We start from the raw sequence: 14,255 nt of genomic DNA, 5'->3' as shown, positions 1-14,255 counted from the left end.
GATTCTTTAAAAATCTTATTTTTTTCTTATTTCTTCTCTTTGGCCTTTTTTATTATACTTTCTGTGCTGCTTCCTCAACCTTATCTTCAACTCATTTTCCTTTTTTTCTTAAATGTACTCTTATTTTTTCAAAGGTTGGTCTTTATTTTTGAAATGCCTTTGTGGATCACTATTAAAAATATTGCTGATTTACTTACCTATCTTCCCCTTTTCTTTTACTGTTCCACATTATGTGAATGTGTGTGTGTGTGTGTGTGTTTAGGAAAGTGTGAGGTGAGTTTGGCAAATTGTAACAGCTACAGTAAGAGAACTAAATGCTTTTACAATAATTCTACTTTGCTGAACAAGAAATGGAGGATGGAGTTAGAGTGAACCATTTTCTTACCTCATTTATTGGGTCATAGGGTCATATGTAGGTCACTTAATCCTTTTTAAATCCAGGCTTATATACACTATAGTTAGTGAAAGTTAATCTAGCAGTCTGAAATTCTTTATTTACCATCTGAGATATGTTAGTGATTGATGTTAATGTCACTACAGATTTTTAATGTCATTATAAACTATCTTATTTTATTATTTTATTTTATTTCTTTTATTTCCCAACAGGGAAAGTAGAGGTGCAGCCTGCATCATTTTGGTTGACACAATTCCTACACTAAAAATAATTACTAAAGTGATGCCTGGGTGGCTCAGGTGGTTGAGTATCTGCCTTTGGCTCAGGGTCCTGGGATCTAGTCCCACATCAGGGTCCCTGCTTAGCAGGGAGCCTGCTTCTCCCTCTTCCTATATCCCTCCCCTCCTGCTTGTGCTCTCTCTCTCAAGCTCTCACTCTCTCTCAAATAAATAAATAAAATCTACAAAAAAAAATTTTTAAATGCTTACTGAAGATTAAATGTAGCTATTTCTTTGAATGTTTTAGTATTATCATAATAGCATTCAATTACAATATTTAGTGATTTTTTAATATAGGCTGTGCCAGTAGTTTACATCTAGTGTATATTAGTGTGTGTACTTTTATAATTGCATTTATTTTTCAGTATGATTCTAAAAAATTCCCATTTCTATTCTAAGGAAAAAAAAATCTCTTGTGAGGTGACAACTGGCCAGAAAAAGTCCTTAAATACTAGCAAGACTTACTGTCTTAAAGCAAGAGAAGATTGTTTCAAATGGAGATATTTTTATTTGGATAGATTCTCTATTTGTTCTTATAGATTTAATGAAATTATTTTAGTATTTCTCACTTGATCCTCAAAATTGCTAATGTATATTTCTAGTTGTAAACAGATAAAGGGGCAGTATTTCTTAGAAGAGAACAGCCATCTAAAAAGGCATAGAGGTGTTTCTAGAGATGTCCCATCCCTCTTGAAGATAGAACAGGAAAGAGATTAAAATTCTACCCAGGCTGCACAGCCACCCCAGAGAAGAGCGTCCCAACTGCTCCTCATTATTCTTAGGATAAGATTTTCTGAAGGGCTCAGTCTACAGTCAGTTTTGTCAAATGACCCAGGTGATCTTGGAAACCGCACATCACTGAGTTGAACTGATCTGCTTGTGTCATTTAGGCTTAACGTATTAACAGCATTATTCAAAGGTCCCCAAATCTCACCAGGTGTTCATTTGATTAGTTTATCGATTACTGAGTTAGGTGTGTTAAAATACCTCACTATGAATATGGATTTGTCTATTTCTCCTTGCAGTTGTTTTACTTGCAGTTATTTTTGCTTTATTTATTTTGAGTATTATTACATATCTATTACATACACACTAATTATATTATTATATACTCCTGTTGAGTTGACACTTCACCCTTAAGACATGCCCCCTTTATCCCTAATCGTGCTTTTTTTTTTTTTTTTGCCTCAGTTATATTTGTTCTAATATTGTTAGACATACACCACTTTATTTTTATGTTTCTGTGCTATAGGATTTTTGGGTCCTTATGATTCCAAGTGTTCTGCATTCTTGTACTGAAAGTCTGTGTTTTGTAAGCTAAACGATTATTTTTTGTTTTGTCTTGTTTTTCTCTGGTCTCACAATCTTAGATGTAAGTTAGGGTATTGAGTTTACATGTAAACTAAATACTAATATGTTTCTATTAAATCTACCATCCAATTATTTCCCGTCATCATATCATTTTGAATTGCCTATTCTGTGCCTTCTTCTCTTTTGCTCTTTCCAGTTTTGGGTGACTATAAGGGCCTATTTAGCCAGAGCGATTCCATCTTGGATTAAACAGTCATTTTGTTATTTATGCAGTAAAACTTAAACTGTCCCTGCCCCCTTACCCCCAGGGCATTTACTTAAAAACAAGTCCAGGAAACCAGTCCCAGGTAACAACGCCCAAATACAAGGGTGGGTCAGGCCAGGTGGAGACATCCAATCAGTGGGGGTAGTGAGGGGGGTGCATACTGTCTCCCTAGCTACCAAGGAGTATGGGCCCTGCCTTTTGAGCACCAATTCTGACCAAGGTGATAGGCTAGTTCAAATGTCTACTATAGGGCAAATTGTATTTCAATTGGTCACTTATGTGTGACCCAGCATGACTGTTGTAGCTTTGTGTGTTACAATCTCACTGGGGCCTTTGCCCTTAAAGGCTAATCTGTGGGGCAGAGCGGGGTCATGCTCTCAGTAAGAGGCACGGCCCCGGTGGGTTGGTTTGATTCTTGATGCTTGGCATGGAATAAAGCTTTGCTTGACCTTCACTTTTTATCAGTCTCGCTCCTTTAATCACAGACCCATTAGTGGGGAAACTTTCAGTGACCATTGAATATTTTATCACATATTTCACATGCACCATTTCAGATCTTCCTGAGTTCACCTTTTACTCCATCCACAGCTCAAGCAACCATCTCTGCGCCGTGCAGGTATGACTTGACAGCACTCTGCTTCAAATGTGTGCTTCATTCCTTCTCTTCCTGCCTTAGGGCTCAGAGATCATGCATGCATAAGCATCCTGGATATGAGGACTGGTTAAACCCTGCAGGGGCCACCCTTGACCACTGACAGACAATGTTTCCTCCAATTTTCTGTCCCCAATGAAAATCTTGGTTGTTCCATCAAGCAAGGAACACCAATTAGGCAAAGGCTTGCTGTGGGCAAAAAAACAAAATCTATATTCAGTGCTCTATATTCAGTAAAAGGAGAAAAATTCTTCTAAAGGAAATTAGTAGATGATAGGCAGCATTAATAGGAGTCTTATCTCTAAAATAAGAGAAATACAGATTTTACTCTATTTTTAATTTGTCAGTAAGCCTTGACTTTTTCATTGTGTCTCATGTTTCACATTTGAGGAACTTGAAAGAGTTTGCTTCGGTATAGGTACCTAATGCTATATGATCTCATTGTTGTCAGTAGGGAAGCAGGTGAAGAAACTTGGTACGTACACCCGAACCAAACAAAGAGACCATTAAAAAGACTTAGGTTAAGGTCAATAGCACTTCGAATATTTTAATAGAATTTTTTAAATGAAGTATTTAAAATGAAAGGGAACAGCGTAGTATATCGTAAAAGGAAAAACAAAGTCTTTAAGAAATGAATCCTTCCTAGGAGTGCCTGGGTGGCTCAGTGGGTTAGGCCTCTGCCTTCAGCTCAGGTCATGATCCCAGGGTCCTGGAATGGAGCCCCACATCAAGCTTTCTGATCAGCGGGGAGCCTGCCTCCCCCTCTCTCTCTGCCTGCCTCTCTGCCTACTTGTGATCTCTGTCTGTCAAATAAATAAATAAAATCTTCAAAAAAAAAAAAAAAAGAAAGAAATGAATCCTTTGTAAACGGTTCACTCAAAGTTAATTGGCTTAGACCAATATTTTCTGTTTATTACTGTTCTCTAACAAAATATATGTGTTGCTTAAATACTTAATTTTTAAATTAGATGTTGAGATTATCATGGATAGTTTCATTTTTCATTCTTCTTTTCCCAAATTCTACTATCATATTTGAAAAAGTACAAAATGTGTTCTTAGAGGGACTAAATTTTATGTGCATCTAATTGACAAGTTTATTGGCACATAATAATCTCACTGGAATCTCTATTTAGATTTCAAAATTAATCAAAATTTAATGATGTTTATAAATCATTAAATGAAATTGGTTATGTGAGTCCCAAGCAAGAAAAGCCATAGAAGGAACATAATAACATGTGTAAATAAAGCATAGAGTAACCAAGAAATATTACAAAAATAACACAGGGATTGTCAAAGATAAAATACATCTCTCTGAGAACTCGATGTAATCTTTCTTTATCATAAAAGCTCTCTCACTAAAGGCTGGCATCTCAAGCTGGCTTGATAAAACCTAACAAAATCAAAACTCCATGTGGAAAGGCTTCTGGCATCTTTCTTTGAGTACTGAGAACTTTTCCTTTGCACAGCATCTGTCTCTGCCATTTTGGGAGGAAACAATATGTTGAGAAATAGCACAATATTCTTCAAAATGATTTTGTGCAGAAATCACTCTCAACTGAACTTCAATAAATTGATAAAAAATGTGACTAAGAAATGAAAATACTTGAAATTTACATTTATTATCTTTACTTAAAAGTAGTGTTCACATTTACTGACTATAAACTATAGAAAACATTGTCTTTTTTCTTAGCTTGAAGACAATAAACATATTTAAATAAGCTTTATAAAATTAGAATAAAGGGGCCCTCTTCAGATCTCAAAATAAATGAAACCTGTTGTCCCCAATTCTACATTGATCAGACTAAAAGAAACATCTGGGATTATTTTTAGAGTATAATGAAAGTCAACACAAAGCGAAAGAAGTGTCAGCAAACAGCTGTCCATCACAAAAGAATACTTTTCCTTTCCAAACCATACTTAATTTTGCTTGAAAAAGAATTAGTATCATCATTAAGTGCTTTTATGTGAGTCATTTTCCTGTCTGTCCATCAAATGAAGAAAAACTTCTGTGTCTACAACTGACAGTAACAAATAGGTAAGCCCTCTGACCTTGCCAAGCACCAACATCTCTGTCTCCCATTTGTCATTTGATCTGAGGTTGTCAGCAAACAGATGTCTCCTTTAGCCCAAGGCATACTCGGAGTTACTAGGGCAGCTGTTGCTATGACATTTGATGAAGGTACGGAAAGTGATGATAATGTGATTTGTAGGTCCATCCTCAGTAAGTACTTGAGAGATTAAGATGAGAATGATGCATTCCCTGCAAATTTGTTAATGTTCATTTTTAAAAAGAATGCTCTTAGTTAAATGTCATTTCCTGTGACAAATTTATTTTTTTTCCTTTAAAGTACCTCCTAAGATAATTTATAAGAAGGTGATCTGTGTCTGCAAAATGCTTCTATTTAATGCCTGAGCTCTGAAAGTTATTTGTATGAGATAATATGGCATAACTTCCAATAGTCTTGCTTCTTTACAGGCAAATGTGTGCTAATGATCACCTATACCTTCTCATAGTGAATGTGTATGCAAACAAGGGATAGCTTATTACATTAATATTAGCAGAGGGATTCTAAGATGCTTTCATGAACATAGAATAGTCAACAAAAATTGAGGCTTTAAGGCTGTGGGATCTAGCTCCACATGTGTGAATTCCATATCACAAGCATGGACACCAAATTCACCTAAGGAGTATTTCCAATGTGTATATAATTGTGCTTCAAGCTTTAGGAATATTTACATTAAAAATATTTTACATTTAAAAAAATACATCTGTATTAAGAAATGCAGATTGTGAATGGAATACCCTTTTTTTTTTCAATAACAGTAGAGTCTATTTTTGTTTCTATGAACAATTTATTATTTAGTATATTCACATGAGTAATTGAAATGGATCCTAGTTAAGCTCGGAGAACATTGTCATGATAACTGGTTAAAAATTATATAATACTTGATTAAATTGAACATAGTCCCATAAGATCTATAGGAATAAAGAAAATGTGGAATTTGAAATGAACCCAACATAATCTTATTACTTCGAGGAAGGCAAGTCCCATAGTCCCTTTAAGCCTTAGTCTCTTGACATTTAAAATGGGACTAACAATATCTTGAAAGATTGTTGCCATCACTGAAATTAATATTCATAGATCACCCAATACCATGCCTTCTCTCTAGTACATCCAATAACCTTAACAATATGGCTATGTGATCCAAATGAGAAAAGTGTGTGCTTATGTATGTGCATAGGTACGTGTGTGTGTGTGCATATGATCAAATAAATGGAAAGATTTGCAGTGTTTAAGAAGCTTGCCTGTGTTTGCAGGGAAATAAGTCATTTCTTGGTTAAAGTAGCCAAACTCTAGGCCCTCTCCTTAGAGTAAAACAGTAACAGAAAGTCTTATCATTTGTTATGAATATTCACCTTTTATTTGCACCTGGCTTCAGATAGGGAAAGCATGTTCTTCTGTCTTTGTAAAAGACAGTTCAGAAATCTGAGCCAAGTATTGCCTTGCCATATGCAGCAGCTCTCATGATACTTCGCAAAAGTGGTCACATAAGCATTACTGCGTTTTATGGTAAACAGTAGGCCTTTGCTCTTTCTAGGACACATCTGAAGTATAATTTACTAGGATGCATTTTTAAAGGACCTAACTGAATGGCAACTCAATTGAGACTCACTACTTGGACAGTATACTTAGCACTATGTTCTATAAAGCAATTTCATTATTTTAGATAAGTAAGATTTACTTTATCTCTTAAAAATTTTTACGATATAATTGTTGGAGACGTGTATTAATCTTTTCTGCAAACTACTTTTCTTCCAAATATGAGTTCATGTTACACAATTCCATGTAATAGTCTTTGCTTTAAATAATTTCTTCTTTTAAATAACTATTTAAATCAAATTATTTAAATAACTTTGTTATACACTTTCTTCAGCTATCTTATATGACCCTCTGATTGATAAGTTCTTGTTAAAGTTCACTCCAAAGACTGTAGAGCACTTAAAAATTATCTAAGTTATCCAATTAAAATAAAAATACTAATACTGCTATTACAGATGGTCTCTTTTGTGAGTAACAGTAAGATGAGTAACCGTGTAATTCTAATTTGACACCGAAAACTATTAAGAAACATTAACACTAAAAAACCTTGTGAGCAAAACAAATACATTGGAAGGCACATTTTTTAATGGAAGCATTTGACATGCTTCCAAGCTTACCAATTTAAATTTGTTAAAATGTGTTCATATTTTGTTTGCCATTAAGGGGAGACTTTATTTAGAGACATGTCAATGATTATAAAACCTAATAATTGAAAATTAGAATAAAAGAGTCCATATGAATGACATGAATGAAATGTTTAAGTCTTAATGAGACTTTACAGGGAGCATAGAAATGCTCAGTTACATCCACAGATTCTACTGAGTCTCCAGCCAAGAACATTAGAAGAATGCAATCTCATAAAATTGAGTACACATTGCATTACCAATGCTTTTAGACCCTCGTGAAGCAATAATGAAGGGGTGGAAAGAAGAAGATTACCACAGAACAAAGTTGGCTAGAAATAGTATTGTTATTTTAGATCTGAGGATGCTTGGAAAATTGTGCTAGTTTCTACTAAGAAGAAACCAGGGACTCTGTACTTGGCATTTATTCCAGGCCTGTTATGATAATACACATCTAATTCCCAACAATATTTGTAGTATTTAGTGATGTAGACATTACATGACCCTTGATGGAATAAGCATAGAGAAAATGATGATAAACAACAGGGTGAGAAATTTAATGGGAAAAAGATTATGGAATCAATGAAAAAATACTTTAGATAATCATTTATTGTTGATAAGAAATATGAAACCCACAAAAAATGACACAACAAAAATCTTAACAGATGTTAAGTCATCTTAATCAAACAAATTAAGGGATCATACATTTAAAAAATAAAATAGTAGGTTATTTGACATGCACTGTAATTACTTTGGATATATTGCTTTCAATAAACATTAAAGGACAAATTAACATTAGTCGTGCCAGCTACATTTCTAAATCTGCTTTTCAAGCTTATAATTAAAATCCTAAATTATTACTGCTGCAAATTAACCGTTTTAATGTAATGCAGACATTGTAATCACCAGCATTTAGTTGTTTTTTAAATGGATTGTCTAATGCAAATTTAAACAATATTCACCTCAGTAAACAGTAAATACTAATAGCCTTTTTCAGTGTTGCAGGAGAAAACCATATGAGGCAGACTTCTCTTCTGTTAAGTTTTTGCTCAACTAAGGAGAAAAACTTGCTCACAAGAGAATTGGTTCAGTTCTTACTAGAATATTTGGGTCTGTCTCACCAAAGGCAGTGTCGGGTGTGGAATACACTTGTTTAAAGTCTTCCATCTTGCAAAGAGCAAAGGTGACTCTCCATCACCTCATTTGGAGGGCCAGTGCCATGGTATCACCCAATGGAAACTTTACCAGAATATAAGTCCTGTTCATTGACCAGGCTTCACATTCCAAAAAGTGCCCTGTGATCTCCTTGAACACATGATCTTGGTTAATTTTCACAACACTTGAAGAGATATATTTTACTACTGCAGCTTACAGGGAAATAAATGTTAGGATATTTACTACACCATATTCTGCTTTGATCATATTCTGTTCATATTTTGTTCATATTCTGCTCAGAGTTCTCAGGGTCTACCTGTATTAGTGCATTGGATGTTTGGGGACTTTTGCCTTTACTCCTCTGCTTCATAACATATGTTTCTTCTTAAGTCAATTGTTTTGAACTGAACAGTTAAAGAAACCCAAGAGTTAAAAGAGTAATCATAAACAGCAAGGTATGATTCAATCAGGCTGATCATATGAAGTTTTGTATAATAAAATGTCTTTAATTTGGGACGCCTGGGTGGCTCAGTGGGTTAAGCCACTGCCTTCGGCTCAGGTCATGATCTCAGGGTCCTGGGATCGAGTCCCACATCGGGCTCTCTGCTCAGCAGGGAGCCTGCTTCCTCCTCTCTCTCTCTCTCTGCCTGCCTCTCTGCCTACTTGTCATCTCTCTCTCTGTCAAATAAATAAATAAATAAATTTTTTAAAAAATGTCTTTAATTATTATATAATTGATGAAGACTTAATTGTGAAATAGGTCAATTAGAGACTATGTATGAAGGTAGTATTTTCTTCTTTAAAAAAAAAAAAAAAGGAGAAATGAATAAGAAATACTTGCAAACTTTGGATTTAAGTGGACATTGATAACAGCTTCCTAAATAAAAATTATGATGAAACTAGACACACACAGATTTATCAGTATTACTATCATTTATTCTCTGCATAGATTATTTCACTAAAAGGATACAACTCCATGTACTTTCAGTATTCAATACAATTTTAATTAAAATAATCTCAGTATAGGGGCACCTGGGTGGCTCAGCAGGTTAAGGCCTCTGCCTTCAGCTCGGGTTATGATCCCAGGATCCTGGGATTGAGCCCTGCATTGGGCTGTCTGCTCAGCAGGGAGCCTGCTTCCCCCCTCACCCCCCACCTGCCTCTCTACCTACCAGTGATCTCCATCTGTCAAATATATAATTAAAATCTTTTTAAAAATTAAAAAAAAATAATCTCAGTGTAAATTCATGTTAATATCTTTCTAGAATTTTTTTTTTTTCATTTTAAGGTTGGAACCACAAGAAAAATCACTACCTACTTATGGGGCCACTTAGACTTCTGAAGGCAAAATTTATAATTCTGTTCTCAGTGATAACTGCCACATTAAAATCAAAATAATATTTGTGTCTAAAAAGTCCCACCCTCTTGGTAAGTCATCTTACCTACTCTCTGCATTAATAACACAACCGTCCTTATTAAATTCAAAGCCATCTTTAATTTGTTAATAATTGCTCCCCTCTTTCGGAAATGCAGGGAATGATGCTAATGGTCACAGAGGTGATGACAGTGAAGACAGTGATTCTTGTATCACTTGTGAATGATTTTGGTGAGTAAAAAATGAGAAAAATGAAGGTGTCTTTTAAACTATAAAACACTCTACAAGTGTAATGCATTAGTTATTCCAAGTTGAAACTCTTCTATTTTCATTTCTTCTTATTGGAGGGTTATCGGGATTGGCAATTCACCTGCCCCAAAGTGTCGTATCATCTTGGGAAGATAACTTAGAAATTAACTCTTTTGTCAGCCTCAACTGTAGTGTATACCTCTGTCTTTGCTACAAATATTCTGTAATTCTAGTGGCAAAAGGATTACTGGTTAATTTCTTTCTTCTTAGGAAAAAACTGATAAGCCCCCCAAAACACCAGGGTTGTACACTGTCTCCTGGAATCACTCAAACTGTTACCATGAACAGCCTTTCATTTAAATAACTGTGCAGCCCACCTTGACCCCAAACAGAAATACTGCAGAGTGCTTCATTTCTTCCTGGTGTCTGAGACTTCCAAGTCTACTTAGACTGCTTAACGGAACCGCACGCTAGCTATAGTACATCCAGAAAAGTTAACGCATGGCATGCCGTTTTCTCTGCCCCCTCGTTAATAGACTACGATCATCTAGTGGATTAATCCTTGCAAATAAGCCTTCCCTGCTGACCTCACTTCATGGGTTCTCTAAGTACTATTGACCTGCCTGCATTATTCCTAGACCTCGGAATTTTTCTGACTTGTCCATATTTCCACATTTTGGAGGCTTCTCCAAAGTATCTTGAATCAAACACAAAAAGAAATGTGTATCCTCCTCCATACATACTTCAAGAAAATTCTGTACTCCTGCATTGTATAGACGCACTTCCACATGACAGTTCACCAGTTTTTATTTTGGTGAACACTTCATTTGACAGCTTGGTTATTACTTAATGGCTAGTAGGTAACAATAATGACTAACAGTTATTACTAATCCAAAGGAGGCCTACTACACCCTGATACTGAGTGTCACACAGTGTATTTTTCTTTGTTTGCTTGCTCTCTCAGCTTAATTTAGTTTGGTTTCCCACCTCTCTCACCCCCAATACACATAAAAAAGACGCTATCCTTATTTTCATATTGGTCAACAATATAGACTATCTAATCATTTCCTTGTGACAATTGACCCCATTAATCTTTGATTCTTGCAAAGAAATTCTAGCTTACGCTAAAGGGGCCATCCTGGATCCTCAGGAACTAACGGAGCAGCATGGCTATTGCTTACTTCCACCCATTAGGGGGACTATACATGAACACAGCATACACAAATGGTGCAAAAGCATGATGAAATATAGTTTAAGTGTGCAAATTCATTTGTAGTTATGGGATTAAGAATACATATTCCTCAGTTAGGCTCAAATTCTGAGTCTGTCATCGATAGTGTGACAATATTTTCTGCCTTTCTTAATTCCATTCAAAATCTGTATTTCCAACTATGGTTTCCACAATTGGTCTCTGCACTGGACGCCCTCCATCTCATGGCCCTTGAGCATCCAGGACTTGGCAAAGGGCTTATGTCATTTTTCTGCTTATAATTTCAGAATGACTTTCCAGTGTCTTGTTTTGAAAGCACAGGATTTTTTTATTGCTAATTAAAAAAAAAAAAAGAAAGAAAGAAAGAAAAGAAAAGCTGCAAGTAACTGTCAAAAGTGTCAATCAGGAAAGTGATTGCTCAAATGAGTCTAGGCACAATGCTGACATTGCTGACAATTTGTTGGAAGTTGCAACATCAATGAACCAAGGATGACAGAAAGATGACAATGAAATTTTGTTGACTAATAGATTTTATTAACCAAGAAAAGTCGTCATGGAAACCAAGATAAAAATTAGAAGTTCCTTCCCAACATACTATTATTTATATGGGGTGGATTTTCTTTTTTTTTGGTTCAATTAACCGACATATAGTACATCATTTTTTTATGTAGCTTTCAGCAATTCATGAGTTGCATATAACAGCCAGTGCTCATCACCATATGTGCCTTCCTTAATACCCATCACCTGGTTATCCCTTCCCCCCACTCTCCTCCCTTCTGTAACCTTCAGTTTGTTTCCAGGAGTCCAGAATCTCTCCTCTCTCATGGTTTGTCTCTCTCTGATTTCTTCCCACTCAGTTTTCTCTCCCTTCCCCTATGATCCTCTGAGCTATTCCTTATAGTCCACATATGAGTGAAGCCATATGATAATTTTCTTTCTCTGTTTGACTTATCTCACTTAGTGTAATACCCTCCAGTTCTATATGGGGTGGATTCTAATAATTCAAATATTCATTCACAGCTTAAAAGGCCTGTCTTACCTTATACCTATAAATATATTCTTCATAATCTGATTTTTAATTTTTTTTATTATTAACATATGATCTAACATTTGATTCAGGGGTACAGGATAGAGGTCTGTGAATCATCAGTCTTACACAATTCACAGCACTCACCATAGCACATACTCTCCCCAATGTCTATCACCCAGCTACTCATCTGTCTACCCCAACCCCCAGCAACCCTCAGTTTGTTTCCTGAGATTAAGAGTCTCTTACGGTTTGTGTCCCTCCCTGGTCCCATCAGAATCTGGTTTTTAACACAAGGTCTTCAAAATAAATTTTTTGGTCCTCTTATCACTTCACAATGGAGATTTATCCAAGAATGAGTTGAGGCCGAGGTGGGAGTGAGGTCCGAAGTGTATTTGGAAGGAGTGGTCAGCTCTGACTTGATAGCCATGACTTGAATAAGCAAACAAACAATAAGAAAAGTAAATGGCAATTCCTCAGAAAATTAAAACTAGAACTACTGTATGATTCATCAATTCTATTAATAGGTATTTATCCAAAGAAAACAAAAACACTAACTCAAAAAGATATCTGCACCTCCATATTCACTGTGGCATTATTTACAATAGCCAAGATATGGAAACAACCTTTAAAAAAAAAAAAAGATTTTATTTATTTATTTGATAGATCACAAGTAGGCAGAGTGGCAGGCAGAGAGAAAAGAGGAAGCAGGCTTACCACCGAGCAGAGAGGCTCAATCCCAGGACCCTGAGATCATGAACCGAGCTGAAGGCAGAGGCTTTAACCCACTGAGCCACCCAGGCGCCCCTGGAAACAACCTTAATGTCCACCAGTGAGGAATGGACAAAAAAAATGCGATATATATGCACAACAGTATTATTCAGCCATAAAAGAGAATGAATTGCCATTTGTGACAAATTGGATGGAACTTGAGGGCATTATGCAAAGTGAAATAAGTCAGACAGAGAAAGACAAATACTATTTAATCTCACTTCTGTGTGGAATCTAAAAATGAAGAAATAAACGAACAGAAACTATGTTCATAGCTATAAGAAACAGAATGGTCGTTGCCAGAGGTTAGAAGTGAGAGGTGAACAATACGGGTGAAGGAGGTCAAAACTTCCAGTTATAAAATAAAGATGTCATAGGAATGTAACATGCAGCATGGCTATTACAGCTGATAATACTGTATTGCGTATCTGAAAGTTACTAAGAAAAGAGATCTTAAGAGTTCTCATAACTAGAAAAAAATCTATAACTGAATGGTGACCCATGTTAACTATACTTATTGTGATTATCACTTTGCAATATATACAAATATTAAATCATTATGTTGTACACTTGAAACTAATATAATGTATGTCAATTATACCTTAATAAAATTTATATTAAAAAATTAAACAAGAGGCGATTTTAAATGTGATTTTATATATCATATTTATATATTCAGTTGTTATTCTTACAGTATTGGATGCCTGGAGTTCAAGGATGAGCTATATTATTTAAAAATTTTCATGTCTTTATTCTTCTGTCATTAGAAAATTTTATGTAAAACTATAACTAGGAATAAAATACTGCATCTTCCTTAAATCATGTATTCATTTTTCATTTACATTAAACTGACAAAAATCATATTCTATTTGATACTCATTTGGAATTAAAGAGATAATGTCCTTAAAACATGAAGAGATAAAACATAAAATCACACCATTATGTTTCCTAAATGCACAGAGTGACATTAGATATATATTACTCCTGCGCTCAACATTGATGCTGATACTACATTTTCTACACCAATTGTGAACAGCAGTTTCAGAAATTTGATATTTTCAAAGAATACTTAAACTTTCCATGCTTCATTCATTGAAATATTATTTCAAATATTTCTACCATTATCATTTAAGTAACACACTATGCTCATTTTTCCTTGAGGAAATTTCATTGTTCCTGTTTGTAGTGATAACAGATATATGATATGAGATGTATTCGTAGCTTGATTTCTTACTATTATGAAATTTTGGAGTGTGCCTTATCAAGTTTTGTTGGACGTCTTTGATAATATAATGTAAGAGAAAGCTAACATATTTCTATTGGGTGGAAGATTTCAAAACTTG

This window comes from Neovison vison, chromosome 5 (genome assembly GCF_020171115.1).
Source record: "Neovison vison isolate M4711 chromosome 5, ASM_NN_V1, whole genome shotgun sequence".
NCBI classification, from domain to species: domain Eukaryota; kingdom Metazoa; phylum Chordata; class Mammalia; order Carnivora; family Mustelidae; genus Neogale; species Neogale vison.
Note: the sequence above shows the minus strand (reverse complement) of the source record.